General features: G+C 46.5%; 1 pseudogene; it reads right to left on the reverse strand.

Annotated features, from left to right (window-relative positions):
• Window positions 1–2,190: 2,190 nt before the first annotated feature.
• On the reverse strand, window positions 2,191–2,971 carry LOC138423745 (large ribosomal subunit protein eL30 pseudogene; annotated as a pseudogene).
• Between the last annotated feature and the right edge of the window lie 9,624 nt (window positions 2,972–12,595).

Here is a 12,595-nt window from a genome sequence, read left to right on the forward strand (position 1 = left end):
GAACAAAGCTAGTGGTGGTGATGGAATTCCAGTTGAGCTATTTCAAATCCTAAAAGATGACACTGTGAAAGTGCTGCACTCAATATGCTAGCAAATTTTAAAAACTTAGCAATGGCCACAGGACTGGAAAAGGTCACTTTTCATTCCAATCCCAAAGAAGGGCAATGCCAAAGAATGTTTAAACTACCTCACAGTTGTACTCATTTCACATGCTAGCAAGGTCATGCTCAAAATCCTCCATGCTAGGCTTCAACAGTACGTGAACTAAGAACTTCCAGATGTTTAAGCTGGATTTAGAAACAGTATAGGAACAAGAGATCAAATTGCCAACATCCGTTGGATATAAGAAAAAGCAAGAGAACTCCAGAAAAACATCTACTTCTGCTTCACTGACTACTCTAAAGCCTTTGACTCTGTGGATCACAACAAACTGTGGAAAATTCTTCAAGAGATGGGAATGCCAGACCACCTTACCTGTCTCCTGAGGAACCTGTATGCAGGTCAAGAAACAACAGTTAGAACCGGACATGGAACAATAGACTGGTTCAAAACTGGGAAAGGCGTACGTCAAGGCTGTATATTGTCACCCTGCTTATTTAACTTACAGAGTACATCATGTGAAATGCCAGGTTGGATGAAGCACAAGCTGGAATCAAGATTGCTGGGAGAAATATCAATAACCTAAGATATGCAGATGACACCATTCATATGGCAGAAAGTGAAAAGAAACTAAAGAGCCTCTTGATGAAAGTGAAAGTGAGAGTGAAAAAGCTGTCTTAAAACTCAACGTTGAAAAAACAAAGATCATGACATCCGATCCCATCACTTCATGGCAAATGGATGGGGAAACAATGATTGACTTTATTTTCTCAGGCTTCAAAATCACTGTGGACAGTGATTGCAGCCATGAAAAACGTAAACAGCATATTAAAAAGCAGAGACATTATTTTGCCAACAAAGGTCAGTATAGTCAAATTGGCATTTTCCAGGAGTCATGTATAGATGTGAGAGTTGGACCATAAAGAAGGCTGAGTGCCGAAGAATTGCTGGTTTCAAACTGTGATGTTGGAGAAGACTCTTGAGAGTCCTTTGGACTCTAAGGAGATCCAACCAGTTAATCCTAAAGAAAATCAGTCCTGAATATTCAATGAAAGGACTGATGCTGAAGCTGAAGCTCCAATACATTGGCCACCTGATGCGAAGAACAGACTCACTGGAAAAGACCCTGATGCTGGGAAATATTGAAGGCAGGCAGAGAAAGGGACGACAGAGGATGAAGTGGTTGTATGGTATCACCAACCAAATGGACATGAGTTTGAGCAAGCTCTGGGAGTTGGTGAAGGACAGGGAAGACTGGCAGGCTGCAGTCCATGGGGTGACGAAGAGTTGGACACGACTGAACGACTGAACAACAACATCTTCTCCCTGGGCCTCCTTCTATGAGTATCTGTGACCTAATCCCCGCTTCTTAGAAGGACAGTGGTCACATTGGAGCAGTGCTGCATGCCTGCTAAGTCGCTTCAGTCATGTGTGACTCTTTGCAACCCCATAGGCTGTAGCCCCCAGACTCCTCTGTCCATGGGATTCTCCTGGCAAGAATACTGGAGTGGGTTGCCATGCCCTCCTCCAGGGCATCTTCCCCACCCGGTGGTCGAACCATGTCTCTTATGTCTCCTGCACTGGCAGGCGGGTTCTTTACCAGCAGTGCCGCCTGGGAAGTGTGGAGCAGGGTCCATATTGGGGTAGGACCCACCCTGATGACCTCCTTTTTCACTTAAATACCTGCTTAAAGGCCCTTTCTCCGAATCCAGCCACATACTGAGGTACTGGGTGTTAGCACTTCAGCATATGAATTTGAGGGATGGTTCAGCCTGTAACACGTGTTACATTTCTGTGATTATAAAAGCAATATATGTTCACCATAGGAAATTTCCAGAGGTGAAGAAACTAAGGTAAGAATCTCTGCAAGGGACTTCTCTGGTGGTCCAATTGAAGCCGTTTACCTTAGATTGAGCCTGGAACCCATGTGCTGGGACTCAAACCCAGCCAAAACCCAGACTGGAATTTGAACTGAGCCAAAACCCACAGTCTTCAAACTGAGATCACAGACCTGGTTACAGGCTCAGGCTCTTTTTTTTTTTTTAACAAGCCCTTTCTTGCCAGTTTTATTAAAGAAAAATTGTACGTGATTCACTTTTCACCAGTCTGTTCTGGCATGCTTCTAATGATATCAGAGTCATCTGGATCAATCATAGCCAGAGTGCATACCTCTGTAGTACTTTTCACATCTGTGCCCAATTCAATAATATTGCCATGGTAGTGATGGACACCAGTTTTGGCCAACATGGAATAATACTGTATTTCAGATTTCCTCAAGGCTGAGCAGTTGTTGGTGAGGACGACCGGTTTCACTTTGCCTTGTCTGATCCTTTTCAGAGTCTGCTTGTACACTAACACGCACTTTCCACTTTTCATAACCAGCTGGAGCCTAGAGTTGATTGACTCCAGTGACTTCTTCATCTTCTTGGTGGCCACCACCTCCCTGCCTTAGGTGCTGGATGCCTCCAACCAAGAGCAGCCACCAAGATGGCCAGGGAGTGAGAAAGGCCAGGCTCAGGTTCTTGATGTCTCATAGCAGAAAGAATTCAGTGAGAGCCAAAGTGATAGGTAACAAGTGAATTTATTCAGAGAGAGAAACACTCCACAGAGCATGGGCCATCACAGAGGGTGAATACAGTGGCCTCAAAAGGGGTTGTGGTTAGCTTTTATGGGCTGGATAATTTCATAGGCTAATGAGTGGGAGGATTATTCCAACTATTTTGGGGAAAGGGAGGGGATTTCCAGGGGTTGGACTACTGCCTGCTTTTTGGTCTTTGATGGTCAACTTTGGAACCATCAAGGCACCTCTGAGTGTGTCATTTAGCTTGCTGACTGAGGATCAAGGTCTAGTCAAAGCTGACTTGTCTGCCATCTTGGGCCCATTTGATTCCAATTGGTCTATGTTGTGTCCTTGGGCTATGTCATTCTTTCAAAAATTCTGCCTGGCCCCTTTCCCTCCTATTTTACCATGGCTAACACTCTGTGCTCCCAGTGCAGAGAAAAACTAATTCTGACTTCATGTTGGAAGTGTTTCTTTGACTTGCTTTTCGTGGCTGTTGTTATCATCACACATAATGGCCTACCTCAGAAAACCCAGCCCCTCAGCCTGACTGTTGGACTAAAAATGCCTTTGTTGAGCTCAGTCAGTTAGTCAGTTCAGTCGCTCAGTTGTGTCTGACTCTTTGCAACCCCATGAATCGCAGCATGCCAGGCCTCCCTGTCTATCACCAACTCCCAGAGCTCACCCAAACTCATGTGCATCGAGTCGGTGATGCCATCCAGCCATCTCATCCTTTGTCGTCCCCTTCTCCTCCTGCCCTCAATCCCTGCCAGCATCAGGGTCTTTTCCAATGAGTCAACTCTTCACATGAAGTAGCCAAAGTACTGGAGTTTCAGCCTCAGCATCAGTCCTTCCAATGAACACCCAGGGCTGATCTCCTTTAGGATGGACTGGTTGGATCTCCTTGCAGTCCAAGGGACTCGCAAGAGTCTTTTCCAGCACCACAGTTTAAAAGCAACAATTCTTTGGCGCTCAGCCTTCTTCACAGTCCAACTCTCACATCCATATGTCACGCAAGTGTATGTTCCTTGGTTCTTTGTCTCGTCACAACAAAGAGTTGGAGTGACGGACATGAAAACCCCCTCGGCGTGTCACAGCTCTCAGGTCTTGGATAGACCGTGTTATAGCTCTCAGGTCTCGAATGGACCATGTTATAGCTCTTAGACAAATCAGTGTTACAGCTTAGTGTTACAGCTCTATTTTATTTAGAAGATAGCAGGAAAATCCATCTTCGAGGCATGAGGGCACATCGATCCAAAGACATGAGGAGAAGAGCGCCCCAGTGCGCAGGGGAGAGAGAGAGGAAGCTAGCTTTGGCTCCTCTATTTATATGTTTCTCTCTCTCTGGACCTGTCCTATATAAATTGGGCCAGCCAGGAGTGTTGTTTGTTTTATCTGAGGTCCTCACTCCGGTCCTTGGACCTTCTTTCATTCTATTTTCGTGGGCTTTTCCCTTCCTTGTCTTTTAGCCACCACCATTCTGGACTCCTTTTCCCTATTCTACCTACCTAACACATGCATGACCACAGGAACAACCATAGCCTTGACTAGATGGACCTTTGTTGGCAAAGTAATGTCTCTACTTTTGAGTATGCTATCTAGGTTGGTCATAACTTCCCTTCCAAACAGTAAGCATCTTTTAATTTCATGGCTGCAATCACCATCTGCAGTGATTTTGGAGCCTCCAAAAATAAAGTCTACCACTGTTTCCACTGTTTCCCCATCTATTTCCCATGAAGTGATGGGACTGGATGCCATGATCTTAGTTTTCTGAATGTTGAGCTTTAAACCAACTTTTTCACTTTACACTTTCACTTTCATCAAGAGGCTTTTTAGTTCCTTTTCATTTTCTGCCATAAGGGTGGTGTCATCTGCATATCTGAGATTATTGATATTTCTCCTGGCAATCTTGATTCCAGCTTGTGCTTCTTCCTGCCCAGCGTTTCTCATGATATACTCTGCATATAAGTTAAACAAGCAGGGTGACAATATACTGCTTTGACGTACTCCTTTTCCTATTTGGAACCAGCCTGTTGTTCCAAGTCCAGTTCTAACTGTTGCTTCCAGACCTGCATACAGGTTTCTCAATCTGACCGTGCCCATCTGTGACTGGCTGCATGAAAGAAGAGACTAACACACCCTTCCTCAAAGCTGGGCGTTCCCGGAGATGTTTTGCAAGACTGATGGCCCTTTTTATTTACTTCCCCATTGCCTCTCCATCTTTATTCTGCCTTTTGATTTTAGTTTCTCTCTCTGGTTCTATAAAAGAATCTTCAACTAGATGGTTATTTTGAAACTTTAGTCTGCCATCTTCATCTGTGGGCTTTCCAAATAAAGCCATATTTGTGGTAACCCAAGAACTAAAGAGCAGATAAAACCAAGGAGGGTCTTAGAATGCAGGAACAGAAAAACCAGACCCTTATTGTCCTTCCGTCCCCCATGTTGTAACTATTAACAGATTTCGGGTCCTCCTGAGCAGTATGACCTGTCTCCCCTCTTACCGTATAGGGAAAAGGTGTTTACCTTACTCTTCCCCCACCCAGTATGCGTGCCTCATCCAATCAGCAAATGACCCGCAAGACCCCTATCCCGCTCCTTGTACCCTGGGTATAAAAGTGGACTAAGGACCCCTGTTCAATATCAGTTCTCTCTTGAACTGGTCCACTGTTCTAACAGTGTCTCCCATTCTAATAAACTTTATTTCCCTCTCATTCTGTCTCATGTCTGGAAATTCTTTTGCAACCCGCGCCCAGACCACAACAATATTCCTTGCCTTAACAGCTCTTCATTGACTGAGCTTGACTTTAGGTAAAAGGAGAAGTATGTTTTCCTTACTCCATCTTCCTACTTAGCTGGATTTTCTGAAAGTGAAAGTCTCTCAGTTGTGCCTGACTTTTTGCGACCCCACGGACTCTACAGTCCATGGAATTCTCCAGGCCAGGATACTGGAGTGGGTAGCCTTTCCCTTCTCCAGGGGATCTTCCCAGCCCAGGGATCAAACCCAGGTCTCCTGCATTGCAGGCGGATTCTTTACCAGCTGAGCCACAAGGGAAGCCCAAGAATACTGGAGTGGGTAGCCTATCCCTTCTTCAGGGAATCTTCCTGACCCAGGAATTGAACTGGGGTCTCCTGCATTGCAAGCGGATTCTTTACCAACCGAGCTATCAGGGAGCCCAGCTAGATTTCCTACATTTTCTTAAATGAGCTTATAAGCTTATATTACCTTTTTTTTTTAAGTTACTTTTTAATTAAGTTATTTATTTATTTTTCTGGGCCATGCTGTGCAGCATGTGGGATCTTAGTACCCTGACCAGGGATCAAACCCATGCCGTCTGTACTGGAAGCACAGCACGGTCTTAACCACTGGACCACTGGAGTCTTAACCACTGGACCACTGGAGTCTTAACCACTGGTCCCTGAGCTTATGTTATTTTTTATAATGGAGGAAATAAACAAATGTAATAGAACATTGCCAGGGAGGACAATGAAAAGGAGGTTTTGTTTAGAGCAAAGACATGAAAGGAAGAGCGGGCCTGCGTTAGATGCTGGGAGCAGAATCTTGGAAGGTCGGAACCTGTCAGCAATGGGACCTTTGCTTTTCAGACCTGGAGAAGTGTGCAAGCAACTCAGAGAGGAACTAGCTCTTGGCTATCCCCAAGGTGGGTTGGAGAGTTTGTAAATGAACCTCTAGCTCCTTGAAACAAGGTCTGTTGTGCTGCGTGCTGTGCTTAGTTGCTCAGTCATGTCCAACTCTTTGCGACCCCATAGAATGTAACATTGGAGAAGGAAATGGCAACCCACTTCAGTGTTCTTGCCTGGAGAATCCCAGGGACGGGGGAGCCTGGTGGGCTGCCGTCTATGGGGTCGCGCAGAGTCGGACACGACTGAAGTGACTTAACAGCAGCAGCAGCAGCAGCAGACTGTAGCCCGCCAGGCATCTCGGGATTCGACCGAGGAATCGACCTGGGGTCTCCTGCATTGCAAGCAGATTCTTTACCAGCTGAGCTACCAGGGAAGCCCCCAAGGTCCTTTGGCCTGGACTAATTATATCCCTTCTACTGAGAAATGGGACGCTGAGTCAGTGCCTGTGGTCTTGGAAATATTCCAACAGAAAATGAGCTGGAGAGTGGGAGAGAGTGGAAAAGCCATTCTTGATTTTGAAAGGAAAGAAAATGGGGACTTCAAACATTGAGCCAGAGGGCTGAACAGTAATGAAGGGGTGATTTGGGAAGGCCCGGAAAAGGAAACGATGGTTCCTGGGAGCCAGAATGGGTTCACCATCCCCAGCTCCATAGCACCCTTGGCTTGAAACGCTAAAAGCTGATATCCTGGATTTAGTAGGTCTCCAAACAGACTTCTTATTGTTGTCTGGTAGTGGAGAGAATGAAGTATAATTCAGTTAGGTGGTAGCAGACTGAATTATCAGAACCCCCAAGTTAGTGGGTTGATTGATGTCAGTGTCTATGTTGGTGACTTCCCTGGTGGTCCAGTGGCCTAAGACGCTGTGCTGCCAATGCAGGAGACCCAGGTTCAATCCCTGGTCGGGAAACTAGATCCCACATGCCACAACTAAGATTGCTTGTGCCGCAACGAAGACCTGGTGCAGCCAAATAAATAAATACAAGTATTTTAAAAATAAGACTCAAACTCTCAATGCAAGGGGCACAGGCTCAATCCCTGGTTAGGGAACTAAGATCCCACATGCCACTTGGCACCCCCCATGCCTCCAAAAAAAACTATATCCAAAAGCTCTGTTCTGTTCAACAATTTTAACCAATTGCTAGGGACTGGAGGTATAGCAGAAAATAAGAAAGATACACCCCTGTCCTCAGGGACTTTATAAACTAATATAATCTATTCATTTATCAAGGAAAGTTTTTGTCTTAAAGGAATAGAACTATTTCTTTGACCTCACTGTGAGAAGTGTATGTAGTTCATGTAACTGTGCATTCATGGTTTATAAGACCTACAGGTGGGGCAGGTTGCACACCTCTGCACACAGGTGGAGCCCAGCAGTGCCCTAGAGCAGGACGACAGGGCAGTGGGTCCACGGAGGCGACACCCAAGTTGCTCCCCCAGGCGCAGTCCCGAGCTGAGGCCACTGTCTCACTCACTGCAGGAGACCCCTTGCCTGGCTACCGAGCAGCCATTTCTCACCTCCTTGGTTTCTGAAAATGCCGCAAGCCTCTCACCTCTGGTTTTCACCTCTCTTCCCTGCGTCCATATGCCTCAGGAAATGTTGCCCCCAGCCCATGAGTGATGAGTGACCCCATCAGCCTAAGGGAAATCCTATGCCCCTTGAAGTGGTTGGTTCGGGACCAGTGCGACCAATATCCTGAGGAAAAGTCCAGGGAATGAGGAAGGGTGAACTTCTGGGAAGAGTTTTCTGCTAAGAGAAAGCCACAATGCGCTGCTTAGAGATGTTTTCATCAGAGGTAACAGAACATACCTCCCTCCACCTACATGCCAACAAATGTAGTTTAGGAGTGAAGATACTCAGTGAGCTATATACAAAGTCTGGAGGTAGGTGGTTCCTGGCATTGGTTTGGTGGTTCCAGTAATACTAGGATCAACATTCCTGTGACTGTCTCTGTCTTTGTTAATGGTGTCAAGAAGGCTGCCACTCCAGCCATTCTGTCCGTATTAAGACAGGAAGAAAGGGGCTATGCCCATGACACCTGTGTTTTGTAGTTTACTTTTGGCTGTGCTGGGTCTTCGTTGCTTTCTCTAGTTGTGGAGAGCGGGGGCTACCCTCCAGTTGGCCGAGAACAGGCTTCTCACTGCAGGGGCTTCTCTTGTGGAGCACAGGCTCTAGGCACACGGGGTTCAGTAGTTTTGGCTCAAGGGCTCCAGAGCCTGGGCTCTGTAGTTGTAGCTCATGGGCTTAATCCCTCCATGGCATGCGGGGGTCTTCAAATCCATGTCCCCCTGCATTGGCAGGCGATTCATAAGCACTGGACCAGCAGGGAAGCCCGACACCTGTGCTTTTTCTAACCACATCTTTCCCCAAAAGTCCCTCACATGTTCCCACCTTCATCTCATTGGGCAGAACTGTGTCTCACAGCCACTCCTCACTGCAAAGCAAACTAGGCAAGCCAATTTCTTCTTATCCAAAGGAAAAACAGGATGGGACTTCCCTGGCAGTCCAGTGGTTAGGACTCGGAGCTTCCACTGCAGAGGACCCAGTTTCCAGACCTGGTGAGGGAACTAAGATCCTGCAAACCGCATGGTGCAGCCAAAAAAAACAAATAATGACAACAAAAAAGAAAGAGAAAAGGGAGAAGAGGGTTGGAAAATAGAACTGGGTTAGGTACAAACAGAAAGTGACACTCCTGATTTCTGAGCATCTCAAGGTCGGGAAGCCGCTGCTGCCTTCTTGGCTCCACCCTGAGCAGGAAGCAAGCACTGAAAAAGCCAGAGCAGAGAGATGGAAAAAAACCTGCATCCAAGGTCAACAACCTGAATGGAAAATGAGCAAGGGAGGTGAAGAAGACAAAGGTCACAGAAAAGAAAAAACAAGTAGCCCTTAAGTATATGAAAAAATGCTCAATTTGCCCATCGTAAGAGCAATTAAAATTGAAATGACACTGTTACACCACTTATCCCCTATCAGATTGGCAGAATTCCAAATGTTTGACAATACATTCTGTTGGTAAGGCTGTGAGCAAGCAGGTGTTTCCAGGCATGAAGGGCAGACTGGCACAATCTCCAAAGTCAGGGAAGGAGTAAACAAAGAAGCACATGAATTTCAGTCTTTACATCCTCACTGAGGCTGTATCAGCTTACCTGGAGACCACCCTCCTGTGGGACTTCCTATCAGGTGACACAATAAACGCCCTCACTGATTCAACCGGCTCGAGTAGGGTGTCTGTTACCGAGAACCAAAAATACCCCAAATCATGCCCTGCCCCCCCGCCCACCCCACCCCCACCCCCGCTGAGGCCAGGAGCAAAGTTGGGTCTGTCCAGAAGCCAGATCACAGAATCTGACTGGGTCATCCAGGGACTAGCCAGATCCAGACAGGTATAGGTCCAAATGCTGAGATCATCGCTGACAGCAAAATCTCTCCCAGAGAATGAACTGTGAGCTGTTTCAAAAGCAGTGGGTGGGCAACTGCCTAGGGTAATAGACAGTCCTTCTGGTCATGAACAGGGGCTGCCTCCTGAGTGGTTAAGAAGCCTGGTGGAATTCACATGTAGAGATGATTCTAAAGAGTTGGAACTCGGGGTGGTAAGATGACTGCCTTGGGCTTTCTTCATATTGTTTGCCTATTTACTTAGCTGTGCCGTCTTGGTTGCGGCGTGCAGGGCCTTTTAGTTGCAGCTGGCCAACTCTTCAGTCGTTGCAGGTATGGATCTCGTTCCTTGAGTAGGGGTCGGACCCAGGCCCCTACACTGGGAGCACGGAGTCTTTCTTAGCCACCAGACCACGAGGCTTTCTTGGCCTGATGTCTTCAGCTCTTTGGTTCATCTGACTGTCTTCTTCCTTTTTTGTTTTTTTGCTGCGCTGGCTCTTTGTTGCTGCGAGGGCTGTTCTCTAGCTGTAGGGAGTGAGGGCTACTCTCTAGCTGCAGTGCATAGATTTCTCTTTGCAGAGGCTTCTCTTGTTTCGGATCACAGGCTCTAGGGCACATAAGTTTCAGTAGTTGCTGCTGCTGGGCCCTAGATCAGTAGTCGGGGCACACAGGCTTAGTTGTCCTGTAACAGGTTGGATCTTAGTCCCCCAACCAGTGATCAAACCCATGTCCACTGTGTTGGAAGGAGGATTCTTAACCACTACCGAAGTCCATGTTGGCCTCCTTAACGTCTATCCAAGCCCAGACAGCCTCAGTCTGCGGGCCTGGCATTCTTCCAGACTCCTCTCAGACTGTATTTCCAGCAAGTGCCCTGCCTTCAGCCTCCCACTCACTCTGATTACTGCTCTCAGCGCTCATACGTTTAGTTTATGCCCGGCTGTTAATTTCTGACTGTTTGCAAGTTGTGTCATGTGTGTGTATTTCGTCTAAGGTAGACAGGCCCCTGAGATCAGGAGCTGTCTTCTAGTTTTTCTTTTTTTAAATCTCCATTCTCCTCCCTGACAAACACTACCAGCAATAACAATGAGCATCTAATACACGGTATTACGTATCATAGACAAAAATGCTTGTAAAGATGCTCAGAGGTTTGCCCCCATTGCAAACAAACACTACGTAGGTGAAAAACGGAGTTTTCAAAGCTGAGGAATGTGGGGGAGAGGAGCTCTTTACTATCCATCTGGGCTGACAGGGCTGTTAAGAATCACAGAAGTGGGAGGTATATTCCATAAGAACATGGAACACGAGAAGACTGCATGGAACTGGAAAGCACCTAAAACAGCAATCTTTGGATATCACATCTTCCTGCCTTAGCAGATAAATGTAAAAGAAATTACAGTCAGAAAAATTTACTTTGGCGTTGCAAATTCTAAAATAGTTTTTTCCAAGAGTCTGCTTTATTTTTTTCCCCAAAGTCTTTACCATGAGTTTCCTTGAGATATCCACTTAGGTGATTCGTGTTCTCAGCTTTTCAAAATTGTTATTTCCTTTTTAAAAACTCCCCTGGACTTCCCTGGTGGCCTAGCGGTTAGAACTCTGAGCTTCCAATGCAGGGGATATGGGTTTGATCCCTGGGCAGGGAAGCTCTGAATGCCATGTGACTGGGCCAAAAACCAAAAATAAAAGTTCCCAGGTGGCACTCAGTTCAGTTCAGTTCAGTCGCTCAGCCGTGTCCGACTCTTTGCGACCCCATGAATCGCAGCACGCCAGGCCTCCCTGTCCATCACCATCTCCCGGAGTTCACTCAGACTCACGTCCATCGAGTCCATGATGCCATCCAGCCATCTCATCCTCGGTCGTCCCCTTCTCCTCCTGCCCCCAATCCCTCCCAGCATCAGGGTCTTTTCCAATGAGTCAACTCTTCACATGAGGTATCCAAAGTACTGGAGCTTCAGCTTTAGCATCATTCCTTCCAAAGAAATCCCAGGGTTGATCTCCTTCAGAATGGACTGGTGGGATCTCCTTGCAGTCCAAGGGACTCTCAAGAGTCTTCTCCAACACCACAGTTTAAAAGTATCAATTCTTCAACACTCAGCCTTCTTCACAGTCCAATTCTCACATCCATACATGACCACAGGGAAAACCATAGCCTTGAGTAGACGGACCTTAGTCGGCAAAGTAATGTCTCTGCTTTTGAATATACTGTCTAGGTCGGTCATAACTTTTCTTCCAAGGAGTGAGCGTCTTTTAATTTCATGGCTGCAGTCATCATCTGCCGTGATTTTGGAGCCCCCCAAAATAAAGTCTGACACTGTTTCCCCATCTATTTGCCATGAAGTGATGGGACCAGATGCCATGATCTTCGTTTTCTGAATGTTGAGCTTTAAGCCAACTTTTTCGCTCTCCTCTTTCACTTTCATCAAAAGGCGTTTTAGCTCCTCTTCACTTTGGCACTAGTGGTAAAGAACCCATCTGCTAGTTAGGACCACTTAAGAGACATAAGTTTGGTCCCTGGTTTGGGAAGATTCCTGGAGAAGGAAATGGCAACGTACTCCAGTATCCTTGCCTGGAAAATTCTATCAACAGAGAAACCTGGCGGGCTACAGTCCACGGGGTTGCAACAGTTGGTCACAACTGAGCTCACACACACACACACACACACACACACACACACACCAAATTACCGGTGCAAATTTTCATAGCTGGGAAGACCTGACTGTGTGGATCACAACAAACTGGAAGATTCTTCAAGAGACGGGAATACCAGACCACCTGTCCTGCCTCCTGAGAAATCTGTATGCAGGTTAAGAAGTAACAGTTAGAACTGTACATGAAACAACAGACTGATTCCAAGTCGGGAAAGGAGTACGTCAAGGCTACACATTGTCACTTTGCTTATTTAACTTATATGCAGAGTACATCAT

The sequence above is a fragment of the Ovis canadensis genome, chromosome 18, assembly GCF_042477335.2.
Source record: "Ovis canadensis isolate MfBH-ARS-UI-01 breed Bighorn chromosome 18, ARS-UI_OviCan_v2, whole genome shotgun sequence".
In the NCBI taxonomy this organism is placed as follows: domain Eukaryota; kingdom Metazoa; phylum Chordata; class Mammalia; order Artiodactyla; family Bovidae; genus Ovis; species Ovis canadensis.